The sequence below is a fragment of the Anolis sagrei genome, chromosome 3, assembly GCF_037176765.1.
Source record: "Anolis sagrei isolate rAnoSag1 chromosome 3, rAnoSag1.mat, whole genome shotgun sequence".
NCBI classification, from domain to species: Eukaryota; Metazoa; Chordata; class Lepidosauria; order Squamata; family Dactyloidae; genus Anolis; species Anolis sagrei.
In genome coordinates, this window is record NC_090023.1 from 129,082,985 (window position 1) to 129,088,500 (window position 5,516).

The window sequence follows — 5,516 nt, forward strand, 5'->3', positions numbered from 1 at the left end:
AAGGGGGGGGGGTGACAGCAGTGGAGGTAATCAATTACTGCCCCAGGGAGGTCAATTAGCCTCCTGCTGCCCAGCCATGCCCTTAGGGTGTTTTTCAGCACCCCCACCCCCGCTGTTCCAGAGCTGATTTTGCCAGTGCAGTGTGGTTTACATTTGTAGCTCGCTGAAGTGATTAAGGGGCTTAACTTGGACTTTCCTTGACTTTATTTCATGTACTTTACTGGCCTTGGGTCACACTGCAGTGTATTTTGGCAGTATGTGTTCTGTAGCTGCTGCAATTTTAAGTTGGCTTGATGCTGCAATAAATGGTCAGAGTAGATGTGTCAAAAGGCAGATCACAATAGTAGTTAAGGTTGTGATTCAGCTCCATCTGGTAGCTTCTGGCTGAAAAGAATTAGTTGAGGATTGATGGCTCTGGTCAAGATGGCCATTAGCAGCACAATCTGTGTGCTGCATCAACCTTGCAGGATTTATTATTTTCTGTTTATTTATAAAGACAGGGACATAATCATAATCTCTTGAATAGCTTCTGGATTCGGTACCAAGCTGGGGGCTGTCAGGTAGAGATGTGTATTTGGGAATTACATTGCTCCACACACCAACGCTGAAAGATCACACAAGGAATCCATTTAGGTCAGCTAGACTGAATACTTCTCCAAACAAGGATTTGCAGCATGATTGATAGGACCTTTGACAGTCCTTGCTGAAAAGGCAAGGAAGAACACCCATCCAACTGGAGATCTATTGAAGGCAAAAAGATAAAAATAATCAACACTGTAAACATTAGAAACATCCACAGTCATTAAATTACTTTCAAGTCAAAACAAGTTCTGAGAGGAATGGGCATTACATATTGTATTGATGAAAATAAATGAAAGTTAAATTCAGTAGCAATTTTGAACTGAGAATAAGAATTAAATTCATTATCTAAGTGAACAATTAAAAGTGACAAGGGGGAAATAATGCCTCGGGTGCTGGAACTTTTTATAGCACATCATATAAAAATTATGTTTCATAGCACACCATAAAACACACTATAAAATGGCTACTAAGAAAACATTGAAAACAGAAGCAGATGACTTGAGGTTCATCTCCACTGATCCATTACCCCGGGCTGATCCAGCATAGCCACTGTCAACTGCAGTGTCATAGCTTAAGGTGATGAGGGGGGGAGAGAGGACGAATCATCCAATTTCTGTCCCTCCTCCCTCACTTGCTGTGTCACCACTGCTGATGTCACTGCAGATGACATATAGCTGGCAGAACCCACACCTGAAGATGAAGGGAGAGAGAAAGAAGGGGGCAAATCTTCCTTTCTTCCCTCCACTATATTGTGTCATTTTGGTACTTCCACCAGTGTCAGTACATCGGACAAGCAATGATCACCAGAAGTTTCATGCTTGGTAGTCACCAATATATGCTGAGGACACAAAGGACATTTTAAGCATGGGTGTCTGTCCAACAGTGTGAAACAAAGTTCCTTCCTGTCACTGAGCTATCTTGGCAACTGGCTGTGCAGAATCCCCTGGGGCTGATACGGAGTACCTAGTTTGGATCAGCTCAACTGTATGAAGCCATTGTAGATGAGCTCCAGAATATTACTGAGGCTCAAAGTGGATTTTTACCAAAATGACAGCTAATGAACAATATAAGAACTGGTCTGAATATCACTGAGTATTTGGAATATTGCAATGATAAAAATTTCTGTTCAAATTTCTTTTGATGTAGATAAAGCTTTTGATAAAATTTCATGGAATTGAAGAGAATGGATTTTGGTGAAAATATTATCCAGGCTATGAAGACAATATAGTCAATAAAAAAAACCCCAGCAGATTTTGGTAATTGACAATGGTACATCGGTTGTGCTGTCACTCTGCCCAAATTGTGAGGCTGCTCCATAATTTTATCCAAACTCTGGAGCATGCTCTCTCTTTATTTAGTGCAGAGCTAAACTGGTTTAACCTGGTTTATCCCAGAATGATCGGAAGTCCCCACATGACATATAGACATCTAGGATTGATTTTTAGCCACTGTGGGTTATTGAATTTCTGTAAATAAGCCCTAGGTTTATTTAGTTGGATTTGTCATGGTAAAATAATATATCTCTTCTTTTGCCCCCCCCCCCCGGTACCTTTTTATTACAGTTTAAAATGGGGGAGGGGGGTGTCAGAGTTTTTTAGTGTTTGTGTTGTACTACTGAATGTTTTTGTGTTTTTGTCACTGTTTATTGATTTAGCTTGGGATTTTACTAATGTATTCTAACTTTAGTGCAATTTTAGTCTTAGTTACATGTGTATCTTCATATATATTTATCTCTTCCCTTTCCTCTCTGCTTTTTGTTTTTCTCGTTACTTTAACTGTGAATTACATTAATTAAAACACACACACACAGAGGCCGTCCCTGAGTTACAAACATTCTTGTTACTTGTTAGGATTGATAGAACTGCATGTACAGGCAGTTCCTATGTTACAAACATCTGACTTACAAACAACTCATAGTTAAGAACAGTAGTGAGACAACAGGGAATGAGAGAAATCTACACCTCAAAAGGAAAATTCATTCCTGAAAGAGTTATAATGAGGAAAGGGGTCTCACGTAATCTTGATCACTAATCCTTACTTCCCCAAGAAGCCAAATTTTTCAAATTCCAATTATCACAGAGACAGGAAGTGAGGTGAAATATTCTGAACAGGAGTAGAGACAGCAAAAGAAAAACCACAGGGGTGTTAACCTTTCTCTATGCTATCCCAAACACACTCTTTCCTTCTCCCCTCCCTCCCTCCCTCTCTCCCTCCCTCCCTCCCTCCCTCTCTCTCTCCCTCCTCTCTCTTTGTGTGTGTGTGTGTGTGTGTATGAAGGTTAGAGTGACATTTAAAAGTGTACCTGTTCTGACTTACATAAAAATGTGATTTAAGAACAAATCTACAGAACCTATCTTGTTTGCAAATTGGGGACTGCCTATATATATGAGAATTAGTTGAGGATTAACAGATGCTCCCGGAAACATATCTAGGCAATTCAATAAAACCTGCAGGGGCATTGCAATAGTGCATTTCTCTCTCTTATAAAATGCTATTATATTGCATTCATGATTCCTGCCGTCAGTCCAACTTTTAAGGCTTCTTCTAACCAAGTATGTTATTGTTCATTCGTTCAGTCGTCTCCGACTCTTCGTGACCTCATGGACCAGCCTACACCAGAGCTCCCTGTTGGCAAGTATAAGACAACTTATTTTGCCAATCTCCTTTCCTATCCTAAAATAGATTTCCTTAGACAATAGATAGCCAGAATAAGTTCTGTTTTTACCACAAGCTCATATTGCACTAGCCTCTCTACACTCTGCTTAATATAGATAACAAATATTCCCACATTCCATTGAGATTTATTTTGCTTCTCTTCTAGTAAAAGATATTCTCTTTCTCGTATAAAAAAGGATAAGGCGGGGCATGCATTTTTTTCACCCTTAAGCACCAACAATCTTTCTCATCTACCACATGTGTTCTACAGAAAGAGCTCTTTGTTTATTTAGGTGGGGTTTCCTTTCCATGATCTTGATGGGTCAGCTTCATGGTTACTTCTGTTTTTTGAAAGAAAGCTTTCTAAAAAAAAAAAAAAACTTGCAACTTTTATCTTTTAAAAAATGTATTATCTATTTCAGAGTCTGAAAATGGATGAACTGCCTAACTACAGTTTGTTGGATACGAATTTTGGTTCACTTCAAACATGGAAGTCTTCCTAACAAAGGACTGGGGTTGTTTTTTTTAAAAAACCAACATTTTATTAAAAAAAACCATGGGGCTGCCTTGGAAAGTGATAGCCAAGTGCTGAATGTGTCACTAGATATGTGTAAACCAACTTAGTTTTTGTCCTGGTGTCTTGTTTATGTATTTATTTAAAATATTTATATAAAACCCTTCATCTTAGAGGGTCAGGATAGTTTTTAAACTGTTACAAATTTTGAAATCTGAATAAATCCACAATAATGAGGCAAGGCATATACAGATTTGGAAGTGGTGCCACCTGGCTTCATAGATTTTTCACTAGCCACTGAAAATAATATAGTATCAGTGTTATCCCACCTCTATTAGAAAGTCTTCCACACATTGTTCGTTACATTAGAGCAAGTTCTGTTCTTTGTTTTCACATAATTCATCAAAGTTACTTGGAGAACTTGGCTCTCCTGAAAACCTAGTGCACAAGCAGGATGCAGGCACTCCTTCAGATATCTAAGTGTATAAAGGCATTTGTGGACTATATTTCAGAGGATGGAAATGGCAAACCACCTTAGCAAACCATTCCTTAGCTAAGAAATCCTGGCTGTCATGCCCTACAGTAGCTGAAACCTCTTAGTTATGTTCAAGGAAAGCCCCATGTGCAATGCAGCCCAATTGATTTGAAAGCATGAACTACTGTGGCCAGACCTCTTGTGGAAAGGGTGAAACTGGAACACCAGACAAAAGTATTTCTGGCTGCTGAAGTCATATAGGCCTTGTTACAAGACTGGTTAAAACCTACTACTTCTTTCAAGGAGAGTCAGGGTCCTTCAACACAGCCTTATATCCCAGAATATAAAGGCAAAAAATCCCACATTATCTGAGTGTGGACTCAGATAACCCAGTTCAAAGCAGATACTGTGGGATTTTCTGCCTTGATATTCTGAGATAAAGGGCTGTGTGGAAGGGCCCTCAGAAGAGGCTAAACAATCAATTCCTGGCAGAAGAATCTTCTCCATACCGTATATATTCGAGTATAAACCGACCTGAATATAAACCGAGGCACCTAATTTTACCACAAAAAACGGATTGACTCGAGTATAAGCCGAGGGTGGGAAATGCAGCAGCTACTGGTAAATTGCAAAAGAAAAATAGATACCAATTAAATTACATTAATTGAGGAATCAGTAGGTTATATATTCTTTAATATTTACAAAAATGGTAATTTAAGATGAGACTGTCCAACTCTGATTAAATGTAAATGTGCTTACGTATCCTTCCAATAATTATAAAGAGAGTAAGATAATAAATGTAATAATAACAACAATAATAAAAAGAGTAAAATAATGAATGTAGCAATAGCAATTATACAGTAAAATAATAAATGTATAATAATAGAGTAAAATGATAAATGTAATAATAGATAGAATAAAATAAGAAATGAAATGATATTAATAATAATAATAATAATAATAATAATAATAATAATATCACAGTAAAATAATAAATAACCTTGACTCGAGTATAAGCCGAGGGGGACTTTTTAAACCTATAAAAAGAGCTGAAAAACTAGGCTTATACTTGAGTATATACAGGATATGTAAATTACCTCCATGTTCTTAAGATCCATCTTTACATTTTTGCCCTCATCCAAAACATTACAGAATTTGGACTTTGGTTCAATACGTATAGGACATAAAGTAGTAGAGAAGGGCCATCCGCAAATGTATGACACTTCACTTGCCTCCGAAAAAACCTGCAAATCTCTTGGGAAGACAAGTGGACAAATGTCAGCATGCTGG

At 37.9% G+C, this 5,516-nt stretch overlaps 1 long non-coding RNA gene across 1 annotated transcript; it reads right to left on the reverse strand.

Moving 5' to 3' along the window:
- Positions 1-469: 469 nt before the first annotated feature.
- Positions 470-4,835, reverse strand: LOC132769959 (uncharacterized). The gene is made up of 2 exons (XR_010909577.1): positions 4,761-4,835; positions 470-741 (listed from the first exon to the last, which is right to left on the reverse strand). It is a non-coding gene; the product is annotated as an uncharacterized lncRNA (long non-coding RNA).
- Positions 4,836-5,516: the final 681 nt, after the last annotated feature.